Here is a 15735-nt window from a genome sequence, read left to right as displayed (position 1 = left end):
GGCCGGGGCAGCTTGTCCGGGGGCGGCCGCTCTGGCCGCAGTGCCGGGGAACCGGGGGATGGGGCACCGGCCCCAGCCCCGAGCCTCAGCGCCCCGAAGTGCGCGCTGGCCAGTAGCCGGAGGACTTCTGAAAACGACTGGATCCAGCCGTCACTGCTAATTACTGTCACTAGTCATATCACTGTCATTATCGTTGCGTTTCGTAGCGTTCTGCAGGGCATTACCTTTGGCGTAGGCTCCAGCGCATCATCGTGCCTAAGGCAGGGAGCTGCACAAGCGAACTGGGGCACCGGCACTTACGTAACAGCAGCAGGACAGAAATACTCGAGGGAGCTAGCGAGACGGTCTGCCACTTCTGAGCTCAGACCACACTGGCCATGCAACAGCGCTTATGCCACCGGTATGAAATGTGATTCTGCCTCTTCAAAAGACATTGCACAAACCCCCAGCCTTGGTTATGCTTTTTCCCTCCTTCATTTTTATTGTTACAGTTAAGGCTAGTTTCATGCTGGAGACAGAAGGATATTTTTCTGCTTAAGAGAGGGATCATTGGGAAAGAGAAACACTCATATAGAGCTGAAATGGAGAAGTTGGGAGAAACGGTGCCAATGCACCTCTTAGTTTTCATCTTTTCTGGCAGTGCTGCAGTGATTCTACAACATTAGCATGCGGGGTGTTTACTGAGTGGATGGATGAAATCTGAGTTAGGCAGCAGAGATTACTCAGCATCATCCCTCCCGTTAGCGCTAGTCACGTTGACATTGGTGCTACCCTTCTGATACGAACACTTACACCTGTGGCACGTATCCCAACACAATCCGCAGTTACAGATCACACGCTTGGAGCCAGGATACTGCGTGGAAGAAGCAGACATGCCAAGAAGCCACAGGAAGGATCCTTGTGAAACTGGGGTGTATGTATCTAGGTCACAACCAGCCATCCACAAAAATTATCTCTTCCTGACGATGAGTGTAGCCAGGTTTATTGGACCTGAAATTTCTCTCCTCTTGAGGGTTGTGGGGTTTCTGGTTTGGTTTCATTTTTGAGGGGTGGGGGTGTGTGTGCAGGAGGGGAACTGCAAAGTCTTTTTCATCCAGTGCTTTCTTATTTCTCTTGTTTGTCCTGATTCTTTGCCTTACCCCATGTCAGCTGAAGCATCAAAGATGGCGAAGGAAGTGAATGCTGACATGCTTTTGAGATTCCCTCCCACTTACATCTTTTTGCTGAATAGATTTCTCACTTTGCTGTCTCTTTCAGAAAATGCCATTTTATTTTATTTTCCTAGGTTAAGAGTACGAATCTTAACATGAGAGAACAACTTCACTACAGAAGCTTAGGCTTCATACAATACTACTACTATCATGTGAAGCAATTCAGCAAAGAAAAGTACTTGCTAGTGTAAGCTTTCTCCATTCTCTAAATTGCAGTACTATAAACTGCACTCTGTGTTTTAAATGTTCAGCTAAAATGATTGAGGTATATTCTGCCTATACGTTTTAGCAGGAAACCCACAGAAACCTTACTAATTTCTGTATAGCTATTTTGAGTTTCATATGCAGAACAGATGTGGCTTTTTAAAATATTTCCCTCTTTGTACATTACACGAGAATATAATGTCACTCCACTTCATCCTATTTGTTCTTATACCAAACAACCAACTCCAGCTGTGGACAGAGCTGGAGTCCACCTTGTACAAAAAATATACTCCAAAATAAGGTAGTGGACATCATAAGCATTTACCCAGACTTTTTTTTGTTAGAAAAAAGATTGTCTTCATTATCCTAGGGACAACGTACTACAATTTATCACCACTACTTTCTTTATTTTGTTTTTAATTGTTAAAAAACCCCACAAACTGAAACTGTTGCCACTAGGGTGTTTGTAGATAGCCCTTCTGGAAGGAAAGGAGATTGTATTTGCTAATACATAGCAATTCTGGCAAGCGGTCACCTCACTTTCCATGAATGCTCTCTCATCATGACTGGGAATTTTTTAAAAGGAAAATCTAGAAACATATTCAGATAATTTTATTAATTTTAATTTAATGACATCCTTAGTCTAAGCATCTACTTGATTCCATTATGATTTTAAACATGCTTAAAGTTAAATGGTCATATTAAATGAGGATTCTTTACTAGATATTGGCATTGATTAAGGCAAGAAGTATTACTTCCATTGCAGAGACAAGAAAGAAAAGAAAGAGTAACAGTGAATTAGAGACCTCTTACTGCATCCAAAGCAAATTATTTAGTGTGCAGCATACTTCCAAGAGCACTCAGGTAAGAAGGCCTCAGCTAAGGCCAGGTGTCAGCCAGATGAACAAGTCTAGCCAGGCACTGAAGGAAGGCTAGTGTGTTCCTCCTCTAACAAACCCATCTTCTAAGTGCTCTGGTAAAGCATTACAAACCACAAGGAACAACACTGGCTCTGGGTAATGGATGACACAGCACCACTGAGCACTGCTGCTTTTGGCTGAGACATGAGTCAGGCATTTCTTTGGCACTGAAGAATTCAGCGCACTCTTCCTCAGAAGAGAAACACTGCCTTTAAAGGAGGTAAAGAAATGTTCTCGTTTGCCTCACTGTTGCATCACTCTGTGCTTGATCCAGTTCTGGTCACTAGACTTCAAGAAAGATCTAAATCAAGTAGAGACAATCCAGAGGACAGCTGTGAGAATGGTGGGAGGTCTAGAAGACACAACCCAAGAGAAAAGGCTGAAATAGCTGTTTAATCTAGAGATTAGAAAGTGGTGGGATGTATAGAAGCATTCAAACCTATAAAAGAGAACTACAAAAGGCAGGGAATAATCCCTTCTCAGTGTCCATAGTGCATAGGACAAGTTAACTTGCCTACCTTGCAGAAGGTGATACTGTCATATCAGAACTGAAAATTTTAGGAGGAAATAAAGCTTTGTACCACATACTGTAAGGAGGAAGTGAGATTTAGCATCACAGGAGATTTTAAAGTACAGACTAGACAAGCATCTTCCTGGAAAGCATTTTTTCTTCTTGATACTTTGTCGGGTTGAAGAACAGGATATCTCTTTAGGTGTCTTGATCTCTTCCAAGTCTATTTGCTGTGACTCTGTGAATGCTGAGACTGGTTTGAGCAACAGAGCATACCCTTCTTTCTGTAGGTTTTGTAGCAAGCAGTAGTTGCCACTTCCTTCCTGTGCTAAACTGCCACACAGTAGCGATGTGCAACCTTAAAACATTGCCACACACCTCCTGGGAGATGTGTGCAGTTCTACATCTCCTCTTCATGTACTGTATCAAGTGTAAATGTATAAGCTGTATAACTGTATGAAGTTTTCTACATACAGGTGTTGTGTATTGTATGTAAACATAGTTGTATGTGTTTATGTTTTATATTTAAATGTAACAAAACTTGGGTGAACAAACTGACGATAAAGGTACAATTAGAAGCCAGGGTATATATTCCCTGTAACACAAATTATACTGAATTACATAAAGTGTAGCAATAGACCATTTAATTTGCCTTGCATTGTGATGAAATGAATGAAAGTCATGGGATGACATTACTCAAAAGTGAAGTGGGAGTAGAAAAAATTCAGGAAAAAAAAAGTCTTCTGCTAGTATATAATACCATGGTATACAGTATGTTCTTGTAAGTGAACTTATCAAACTTCTGGTCTTAGAGATGCCCAAATAGGATTTAAAGCTCAGTAAATGCACAGAATGAGCTCAGTCTAGCATATGGCATAGTTGAGCTAACACAAATGGCATTTATTTCTAATGTTAGTCACATCGTTATTGTCAAGAAACTCATTATATCTATTTGAAATTTATTGTTATGCCAGTTTTTCTTCATATATGCTTCATAAATTACACTAGAATGGAAAACAATTCTAAAAACTCAAACTCCTAAACAGGAATGCAAAGTGGATACCCCAATATTGTTTAAAATAGGACTAAAAAGTTACTATTTAAAGGTTATAATCAATCGGAAGTGCTACCAATCTAAAAATTATAAACATTCTGGAGGAAGCTGCCAAATCCAGCAGTTGAATAGCAGCAGGGCTGCCACAGCTCTACATCCCCACATGCAGGCAGTAGCAAGGCTGAGTATGTATTCCCAGTAGGTGCACATACTCACCATATACATACACATATATACATGCCTGCATGTCCAGTTGAAGTGCTAAGGCTTGGACAACAGGCCTAAGCCAGAGTTGACCTATAGATGAATCCTCTATATTTTATAACTGATAACCATTGTGCTAGTAGGTACTGTACTAAGTTATAACAAACCACTTATGCTGATGTGAAAAGTGGTAAAGAATTGAAATACTGAAGCCTGAACAACAGGCCCCAAGCTGAAGCTGCTAACTTAGCGTGTAATCATTAACAATGTAAACTCACTAGTGAAAGATGTGGCCTAGAATATAACAAGTAGTGAGGATGAAATGCTGAGAGAATGTATCCAGCTCCCCTTGTTTAGCCTTGTTCAAGGCTGAGAACCCATGTATTTGGCCTTGTCAGAAACTCCCTTGGTCTCCCTCCACAAGCCCTGGCCAGGCTTTGGGTGGAAACCAACAGGAGAATTAAACCAGAAATTTTCCACTCAAAACAAAGATGCCAGTTATTCTGGCTTGTCGATCTCGAGTATATAAGGCTGGACCCGTTTGCAGTGACTTTGGACGCCTCACCTATGGGTGGTCACACCGCGTAGGATTTCCCCCTTGCCAGGACAGGCTCTGCAAACCCTCGCTGTGACCGGGGCTGCCCAGCCACTGCGGGGCTGGATGGTGGTATCATATGCAAGTGGTGATGGATCTTTCTTAATCACTATTCTCTCTCTGAGGTAGTAATGATTTGATGCATTACCCTGTATTTTCCTATTGCTTTAGGTGCATTATTCTGCCTTTTCTTACTGCGTGTTTTACTCTGTTACATGATTTGGTTATCCCCAGTGAAATACACCTACTCTTTTCACTCTGGTGCCCAAGTTTAATTGGTATCCTTAATCAGCAAAACACCAGTAGGGACCAAAACTGCAGCACATGTGCAGACACTAATGGTCTAATACAGACAGAACTGGCCTGATCCTGTTTCCCTCCTAGCTGATCAGAGTGAAAGCCTGTTAATGGAAAATATATGCAAATACATATTCATCCATGAAGTGTGGATCCCTCCAGTAGCTGACTTTAAACACTCAGATGGGCCAGTTCCTGGCCCCTGGATCCCAGTGTCCCCAGCTCCCACGGTCAGAGCCCTGCTTTACCTGCTGGTACAGGCTCGCTTGCATCGCAGGCATGGACAAACACAGGGACACAGGGACACCCCATGCTCCCCTCGAAGGGCTGGCTTTAGGCATTTGGTCTCTCCAGCAGCTGACCTCAGTCTCCTCACCTCTCCTAATTGGCCCTTACACTGACACTCTCCTGCACAAAGGTCTCTCCTGTAACTGGTTCAGACCTACAGACTTACTGGATCTCAGGCCCCCCCCCCCCAGTAGCTGACCTGGCCTGGTCCTCCAGTAGCTAGCTCTCAGCCCCCTGTATTACACACAGCCCAGTATTTGGTTCCCCGGCTTCTATCCTGCTTAGTGGATGATGCAGTTTGATGGCTTTCTGTGAGCACACACCCCGACATTCACACCTACACACACTCTGCAGGTTCCCCAGTCTCTCCATTTGCTGGCAGCAGAGTTGCCTGGGCCCTTGTGGCCCCTGGTCCTGCTCCAGTCACTGCACACCCCCGTGCACACAGAACAGGGAACAGGAAAATAGCTAGAAATGGAGTTTAATGAGAAGCCAGGGAAGACTGCGCTGATCAGGTGCAGGGAATGGCCACATCAGCGTACTGACAAGTTTGCCAGACACATTTTAAGCCCTTTCCCACACTCCTCCACCCACCCTTGTGCCTCCACGCTCCTGTGTGTTGTGGAGATGAGTCTTTAAACACATAACCTGACATCTTTTAACAATGCTTCAGCTTAAATAAAGACAAAAAACCTGTTTAAAAATTCAGCTCGAACACCGTAAATTTTTTGACATGAACCAGTAGTACAAAGCAAACATGATCGGATAGTGCCACCGAGTGGACTATATAAAAAAGGTCTTTAGTTCTGTGCTAAAAAGATTAAGGAACAGTACAAGAAACTCTCAGTTATCAAAACTGAAGTTATGAATTTCCTTACATTCTAATAGAGAAAAGATGTCAACTGTGCCCTTGAACTGCACTGGGAAGTTAATTATTTCATCTGTAACCAATCTCAAGCAAATATCTTATGAGGAAAAGTCATAACTTGGTGAGTTATCTTGTTATATAACACTTGGCAGAATAATTGCATTTCTTTACCTGTTCAGAATTACACGTGTGAACAGAAAAATAATTTAGCTGAAAATACAAAGAAATTAAAACAATTCTCTGAAGTACAATACTATAGTCAAACATCAGTTCCTTGTGGTAAAAATATTAAACAAGGCTGAAACCACGGAGTATGTCTGGTCACAGTAAAATGATGATTTGGAGACTCAGACTAACCTGGTAGGAAGCTCACATGTATATTAGGGACATTAGAAGATGCAGAGGTGTCTTGTAAGGTCTAATCTGAAAGGACATGTAAACAGAACTGGAGAACAGGGTGATTAATACAGGATGAGAAGCTTGGTGTGCCACCTGAGGCGGTTACAGCACCTGACAGGAACAAACCTGATGTTGCCAAGACATGAGAAGGAAGATTAAATAGGTCAGTACCCCTTAGGAAAGCACTATTTTTTAAGAAGAATTGGTTTTGAACGTCTTTGCTTTACTTCAGCTGTTTTACTTCAGCTGTTCCAAGTAGTATATGGGTCTAGTGTGAGGCTTAGCTCCCTGATCATACAATATCTACCTGGAGGAAACCCCAGTCCTGTGATTTTTCATGATGTGTAATCAACACATTTAGGATTCTTATCCATTGCTATTATTACTTAACTATCAACTGACTGTTCTCTATCACTGTCATTATGCTTGCAGTTCCAAATCTGTATTTTCTGACTTCTATACTGGTCTTGATATAAAATGTAGTAAAAATCTATTTTAAAAAATATTTAAAATATGTTAAATATTTTAAATGACGTCATGAAGCCAAGCCACTATGTGTGAGTGGAAGTATTTACCCAAAGTCTTTTCTGTCCTCATATTGAATATATCTTGAATTCATTTGGTAAGAGAAGAATCTTGGTATTCATGAGAACTTCCATGGGCAGAAATCTGTCATCTCTGTGCAATTAATCTCATTAGATATTATTTTCTACCTTCTGATGTTGACAGATACACCAGAAGTTATTCTGAAGAGCATCAGGATTCTTCTATGAGACATCCATTCTTTCATCATTATGATTTTCATTCAGAAGTGCGAAACTCTTTGTCCTGTCTAATAGCACTTTTTTTTTTTTTTTTTTTTTTTTAGATGGTGTTGTTTAAAACAATATTACAACTTTTGTAAAAAATGCTTATTTAAAAGAAGAATTTTATAAAGGAAGAGTATAACAGAATACAGAGACAGGAAAAAATGATGGTACACAAATCTCACACAGAAAATTGAATTTGACTAAGAATAAACACTTATTGAATTGATAATCAAATCTAAGAGTGAAATTATAAAATTTATAATTGGTTTGTGGAAAGGTCAAGCAATATTGAAATAATAAGTTAGCATGCCTACAAAATTACTTTGCTTTCCAAAATTACATGTTACCCATCTCTTGGCTTTAATTGTCTCTCCTGTTTCACAGTTGTGCTGTATCCAGAAGGTGGCTGCGTTTCATGTGAGTCATTCATCCCTACAGTGTCTGACTATTTTTTCACTGTATGTCTCCCCCGTTCAATCATGCCTAGGAGTAAATTAGGCAGTTTCAAGACTACAGCTCTTCTGCACTGCAAGGTTTATTTCAGGAAAACACTGTGTTACAACATCACAAAATATACTTTAAATACAATAATTATTCAGTAAATATGCTCCTCCACTAGGACAGAAAGTCCCCAGGGAAACTCTTTATGGCTATCTCACTGCTATGGGTGAACATCTTTTCCTGTCTAGAGCAAATCATGTGCTTGGGAGGACAAACAAGCTTTTGGAAAAGTGCTTTTTTTGACAAAAATATATCCTAACTGTGTCTCTCTGACCTCCAAAAATTAAGATTTATAGCTGAAAGAGAAGCTCAGACAGCCCACTGGTGATTTATATCCTTACAGTGTTTTCCTTTAAATTGACAATAGCAACTTTTCTAAAACTGGTCTTCCATGTTAATGGGAGCACTACTAACTTTGATTTTTAGTGCTGTTTGCAGATGTCTGTCAGTCAGAGTTAAATTTATGGGATTAATGTCCAGATGCATCTAGCTCCTCAGTACTTATCTCCAGAGATTTCATAAATTGAGAGTTCTCCAGAGACAGGGTTTTTTTTGTTGTTTACACATATTTTTACAAAAGGAATTCAGAGCAGGTATAAAATATTACCAGAACAGAATGACCTGATTTTGTTTTCAGATTTCTTTCTGTTGCTGAGGAGTGGCAGTGTAAAAGCTGCTTAGTTTATTGAGTGTTCCTCAGAAGAAGGCAGCAGCAAGAGGTTAATCAACCAGTCAGAGAGTATTTTATCTGAAGATCAAGATGTAGGTTGTCATCATCAAACAAGAATCTTTCCTAATATATTCCTGAGAGCTGGCAACACTCGTTGTTTCAAAGGACATGTGACTATCTTTGTCTTCAAAACTGGAAAGTGGAAGCATTCTTGCTGACATTAATTCCCCTATTACTGCTTCCCCTTACCATTTCTGACAGTTGTCTAGTTAGTGAAATCTCCACAGTATTGCCTGGTTTTAAAATCTCAATCCATGCCCTGTCATGACAGTTTTATTTATGCCTTAGGAGTGTTCCCTGATCAGTTCAGAGCTCTTTGGTTAAGATCAGGTGATCTCAATTGAAAGAGTCAGCAGACATTTCTGGAGTATGCCCTTCAGTTCCATGTTTTAGCCTTACCAAAGACTTGCTTTCTTAAGTTTGGCTGGCCCATATCAAGAAGTCATATTGTTGACTATCTCTCATCATTTTATTTCCTGATCTTTTTAATTGTTCAGATCATCATTGTAAGTTGAAATTCAGTTTACTGATGCAGATTTCTGTATGCTAAAAATCTGCTTCAGAAGTCTTAACGTCTTAGAAGTGCTCATTCTCCAAGTCTTTTCCAGAATGAATCAGGAGTTATTGTATTGGAAGTTGCATCAGTGTAAAACTGAAAGCAGGCATGAAAGTGTACATGAAACCAATATCAAGCTCCTTGTACTTACTGGTAAATGTTTTTCCACGTCCGGTGTTTCTGCGGTCACTCTGTGATTGGCTGTCAGTGTCCACAACTCCTGGCCCTTACAGCTCAAGATTTATTAAGCTTACTCTCTGTAATAGCAAGCCATCTGAGAGCAGTAAAAATTAATGACCTGCAACAGAAAATAGTTAAATTAATTATTCACCAGTTTCCAAAGGACCATAATTGCATTTCTACTCTCCATGGAGCTCTCCGATTATCTTGCTGAGGGACCGGGGTGCTTAGTGGCAGGGAGGTTACACGTACAGATGTTTGTGTGGGTGCTCAGGAGAGAGGGAGTAGCGGGGACTACCAGGGGTGGCTAGGGTGGTTATGTGGGTGAGGGTGAGGGCAAAGGTTTACATGTTTTGCGGCTCTGAAGGGTGCTGGGATGTTTAGATTTGCCACAATAAGAAGGAAGGGATATGTGGAAGGAGCAACTACAGCCGTCTTTCATCAGCACAAAATTTCTGTAGTTAGTTTGGGAGTGAAATTCTCTAGGACTTGTGGGTATGCTGAGGGAAATGCATACCTTGACAGGGCACTTCTATCTTTTTACTGCTAAAAACTGATCAAGTACCTGCTTCTGCTTTTGGCTACTTCTCTGCTTAAGCTGAGGTGAGACAAACAGCTTGCTGCCAGCATCTTGCCTTCTCAGTAGTTGCTAATGGGCCTGCTCTAATGAACTGCAGCTTGACATGCAAGGTGAGGATGCCAGACCTGCCAAATACGCACCCTGTGAAATGCCTTTAAACCTCGAGTACTGCTCTCAGGGGAAGGGCAAAGGAAATCACCGAAAGAAAATCTGTCAATGACTGGAGGCTTGGACTTTTGCTTTTCAATATCACAATGCAGAGTACAGGAAACAATCATTTGCACAACAAAGAAGAAATGCAAATCCCCTAGTCTCACTGTAACTTGTTTGTACAGTACTTAAGTACAACAGAGTTGTGATTGCCATATGGAATGCCTTAGGGAAACTATAAAAAGAATATAAATAATAACAAAATCCCATATGCAAGATAAATTGGCATACAGGGCATTTCCCATGGACTTTATAGTCCTCATAATCTTTACTTACAGTGTTATGAGGTATTGTGGCACTCTGTACTTTTCCAAGTGATTAATCTTGGCTTTATATATTTCAGAACTCTCTGACATCATGTACATTTTAATTTTCCTTGGGCAAATTAAAAGTACTGCAACAGAAATACAAGTCCCGCTAATTTCCTCATGAGTTGCATTCCAAGCCTGTTGAATTTATAGGAATAAATGGGTATTCCGTGACTATGGTGTGATTCTGTCAATCAGAGGAAGAGAAGATTAAACATTCATGGCTACTGAAAGGCAATTTCCTTCAATTGTTCATCATGCATCCATTCTTAACCTTCCCTGTAGGATTTCCTTTTGCTCTAAACCTCAGAAGAGTTTTTGTTTTTCTAGAATTTTTTGATGGTACTAGTAAACTGATGAAGGGGGCCATAATGATCAAATATTTGTTGTTTTGCTTCATGTTATTCATTTACCTATGGTGTGACTCAGAAAGCCAATTTTTACTATCTTAAGCCATTTGCCTAGAAAAATTAAAGAATTCTCAATCTGTTCATCTATCAGACAAATACAGTCATGAAAATTAAGCAGTATACACACAGTAAAAATAACTAAATCAAACAAAAATGGTATCTGTGGTGGCATATGATTCCACAAAGCCTTTTTTTTTTTTTTTTCTTGTGGCTGGCCTGGTAGAACAGATAGAAATCTGGAAAAAAAAAAAAAATCCATCTATAATGCATTAGACTGGGAAAAATCCTGTTATAAAGTGGCTCTGAATTATTTTTTCTAGCATTGGAATCTATAGAAGAATTAGCTTTAGCGACAGCCTTACTAAAAGCATATAGACAGTAAAGATTTTATTTTAACCAGCCTTCTATTCTCATTTTTGGAAGATATTTCAGGGATACAGAAGATAGAAATACCCTCTAAATGCTTATCTTCCTGTGATGCGCCTATTTTAATATCTCAGTATGTATGTGTAGGGATATTTTCATTAGCAGCAGTGTGTTTGGATTAGGCTCCTCTCTAACACACATAATGAAATGACAGCAGGGAACTGTTTCTGCTAAAATGAATAAAAAAATGGGTTCCAGAAACATACCTTGAATCCAGTCTGCTATGTTTCTGGACAGCAACACTGCAGAGGTACTGAACATCCACACAGATCCACAGATGCACAAGTCCATGTGCAAATGGTAGCACACAGGAATATTTTTTCCAGTTCTAATGCAATTCTGCATGGTGAGTTGAGTCCATTAAATTCTATGTGACAACTTGGGACAAATACAATTCTCATCCTAAACAGATAATCCACTGTAAAAGTAAATGGGACACATGCTGCTCACAACAACAGACTGATGTCTGTGAAAGAGAAGTGTTTCTCAGTATGAACAAATATATCTATATATCTATATATCTATCTGTGAACATTATTTTTCAATGCAATTAAAAATTTTAGACCACCCTAGGATGTGGGAAAAACTGATTCAATTTCATACCATCTTTTTAACAGCAAATAGGACAGAAAAAAAAAACAGTAAGAGAATATTTTCTTTATCTAGTGCTGATAGCTGTATGCAAAATTTACAGCTCAACTGCAGAGCTCTATCAGTTACTACAAAAGTGTTAAAATATGATTTTGTTGTCATACTGATTTGTGTTTGGGTGTTGTTTCTTCTTATCCCGTTATTTGATCCCTTTCTTAATGGCCAGTAGAAAGAATAGGATCACAATCTGAATTAAGGTAATGAGTTTACTAAATGTCATGCTTCAGTACTGAAGGTCTCAAGAGGTTCAGGGCAGCAGAACTGAGTAGAAAGACTCTGACATCTATTGTCCTGTCCTTTTACCTCTAGCATCATAGCTGAAGACAAGGAAATATTCTACTCTGAGGACATAATGGCAAATCTCTTTTCTAGATTGTAAATTTATGCAAAACTTGCAAATTAGGCCATTGGGTAAAATTTTTCCACCCTTTGGAAAACATATTGGTGAATTTCATATTAATATGCTGAAAGGGAAGTGGTTCACAGGATGCATTTATAGGAGAACCAAGAAGGATTTTTTGGCTTGCTATCTCCAGTTCTCTGGCCCTATGAGAAATCATGTCATTTAATCCTCTTTAGTAAATCAGCAAGCTTCAACTTGAAAGTTGAAGCTGGGTGAGTTTATGCCTCCATTTAATCTAATTAATTCCATACTGCTAGCTCCACGTGGACTACCACAAAATATCATGCAAACTGTTAGATACAAAACAGCAAGAGAGGAAGTTTTGGGCCCCTCACTACAAAAAGGACATTGAATGACTCGAGCGTGTCCAGAGAAGGGCAACGAAGCTGATGAAGGGCCTGGAGCATGTCTTACAAGGAGCAGCTGAGGGAACTGGGGGTGTTTAGTCTGGAGAAGAGGAGGCTGAGGGGAGACCTCATCGCCCTCTACAGCTACCTGAAAGGAGGGTGCAGAGAGCTGGGGATGAGTCTCTTTAACCAGGCAACAAGTGATAGGACAAGAGGGAATGACCTCAAGTTGTGCCAGGGAAGGTTTAGACTGGATATTAGGAAGCATTTCTTTCCAGAAGGGGTTGTTAGGCGTTGGAATGGGCTGTCCAGGGAGGTGGTGGAGTCCCCATCCCTGGAGGTGTTCAAGAGTCGGGTTGACTCAGTGCTGAGGGATGTGGTATAGTTGGGAACTGTCAGTGCTAGGTCAGTGCTAGGACTGTATGATCTTCAAGGTCTTTTCCAACCTAGATGATTCTGTGAAGTTCCTGACTTTGTTAGCCTTGAAGAGCTCATCATTTCCCCCTCCCGCTTTCACTTCCTTGTGTTCCCAAGGGTGACCCCCACTACCCTGGTGTGCAGCTGTACCCACAGAAGCCTCATCATGTCAACTCTCAGCATCATACTCCCTAGCTATTACTTGGCTGTGGGAATACAGTACAGAGATGCTAAACTGGCTTTTGCCCACACAACTTACCACTATTGCTTCCAGCAGGATCCATTGCCCCTTTCAACATTAAGTATTTGAGATATATACACCTGACTCAAACTTTTTTTTTTTTCTCTCTGACCTTAAGATTAACCAGTGCTGATATGCATTAATGTAAGATATATATTGCTGCATACCCTTTTTTAATTCCCTCCCACCCACTTTCCCACACACATAGAAATAAGCAAGCACGTTCTTCAATATCACAAATATCATGACAAAGATCAGTAATCTGAAAGTGTGTGGCTGGAAGAAGGGGCAGGGGTGTGTTGGTGTGTGTGTGTGTGTGTCTCCTCTGCCTCTTTTTATGTCTCTCAGTTATCTTTCACTAGACGACATAAAACTTCCATGTTAGGGAAAAATTATGGTTTCAGAGTTTTGAGTTGAATATTGGATATAAAAATGTTATACATGTTCCAGTAAATACAAAGTGTATTCACATTCTGCACAGTGACATTATCTTACCAATCATACACTGGTACATAATTAGCAATAGGGGACCTTCTTTTTATGTTATGTCCTTAGGATTTCATACCTCCTAAAAATATTGAATGTCTAAAATCCTCATTTGTTTCTTACCCATAATTCTTTCTCTGAAAAATCTGGAGAAAGATTGCTAACATCTAATACACTCCTGGAAACTAAGGGCTTTTTTGAGATGACAATGTTACTGCAGCCATATTTCTTTTCATTCACAGTAGGCATATTATATCAAAAGGTGTATCTGGATAGAACCATCATGTGGAAGTAGGCTATTTCACATGTAGCAGGTAAACTGAAAAAATCTGCTGTTTGATCTTGATTGAAGTGAGTCATCAAAGGCAGTAAATTCAAGCTGTACTTTCTTTGTGTTTTGGCACATTATGAGCAGCATTTTAAATGGATAGTTTGATGGGAGATGGGAACATTTTTCTTCACTTCTCAAAGAACAAAAATTCCTGAGTTTTTCTCCATGCATCCGGAGAGCTGTAAAACTAACCAAGGACAAATATGAGGCTGCTGAAATATGAAACAATTAAAGGAAATCCCAGCCTAAATCATAATCTCCAGATGGAAAGTGTAAAAAAAAAAGTTTCATTGGATGCTCATTCTATGCTTTTTTTTTTTTTTCAGTGAGCCCTACTTACACTTAAAATAAAAAGATTTTGTGGGTTCACACAGGATATACCTATGTTTTCTCAAGAAATGCCAGTAACAATAAACAACTGAAATACTAAAAAGTAGTTTTTAGCAAGTTGCTTTAAAATTCTGACATGGTGTTCGTTCTCTGCTCCTAGTGACAGTGGTTTGACCCTTTTGTCTGGCAGTGATTGACAGTAGCTAAAATCTAGGTTCAATTTGTAGGGCTTACTGATCATACTCAAACGTCATTACCATGAGCCCTGGCCAGCTGAAAAAATGGTTTCAACTAAATTAATCTCTGCACACCCAGTAAAGTATCTCAGTAAATTAATTTCTACACACCCAGTAAAGTTAAACAGAAAACATCTAGCTGATCAGGGGATTATTGCACGGTAAAGAAAAAGAGAAGAATCATAATATGTCAATGGAGAAAACATAAATGCCTGAGAGAAAGCAACTGACACCCCCAGAGCAGGCTGGCAATGGTGCTAAGTCCTCTCTCCATGGCTGGATATGGCCAAGGAGGCAGGTAGTCACCTGCCAGGACTACCTCGTGTACCTATGATTTGATTGCCCATGATTTTTCTAATACATGATGATACCCATGACATATATTTTCCCTGAAAGTTCTTCTCTTTCTTCAGGGTTAGGGCTTGTGCTGTTGTCAGTTCAAAGCACCTCCCCTTGTTTAATCAATACATTCAAAACTTTTAAGGACAGAATTCCATTCCTCTTTTCAAAAGGGAGTAAAAGACTACCCATTTCATTGGAATTGAACTCACATGAGTAATGTATTTGACAGGTCATCCTCTAAATACCTCTGTGTCCCACCAGTCAGAAGTGACAGTGTGTTATACTTGCCAGTGTAATGAATGGTGATGAGCATTTTTATCCACGAGGGTACCTCAAGTTATGATTATTTTATTTTCAGGAAAAGATACTTCTCAGTAGAGAAAAATGAAAGAACTAATGGGGTTACTAAGAAAATAAATTTTTGCAATATTCAGAAACAAAGTGAAGAGAAACAAAATTTGTCTAATATTTGAAATACTAAACCAAGACAAGGTTTATTATCTATCAACCTGCTTTAGCTTTTCGTAGAAAGAAGTTCCATTTTAATTATGACATATCAAGATTTGGTATGCTATACGTATTTTAAGTAAGTTCTGTTGCACAAATTTGCAATCCTTTCTTTTTTTCTCACAAGAGTAAATACTGGAAAGAGATTTTGAAACTGATCTGAGAGAGCCTGCTGCTTAGCAA

General features: G+C 39.7%; 1 protein-coding gene across 1 annotated transcript in view; it reads right to left on the bottom strand.

Annotated features, from left to right (window-relative positions):
• SYNE1 (spectrin repeat containing nuclear envelope protein 1) overlaps positions 1–350 on the bottom strand; it is a 317817-nt gene extending 317467 nt beyond the window's left edge. Inside the window, exon 1 of the mRNA XM_026844552.1 lies at positions 225–350. The gene's annotated coding sequence lies outside the window, so the exon portion shown is untranslated. The remainder of the gene's footprint in view (positions 1–224) is intronic.
• Positions 351–15735: the final 15385 nt, after the last annotated feature.

This window comes from Athene cunicularia, assembly GCF_003259725.1.
Source record: "Athene cunicularia isolate RWA chromosome 3 unlocalized genomic scaffold, athCun1 chr3_part1, whole genome shotgun sequence".
NCBI lineage: Eukaryota > Metazoa > Chordata > Aves > Strigiformes > Strigidae > Athene > Athene cunicularia.
This window is presented reverse-complemented; position numbering and strand designations above follow the sequence as displayed.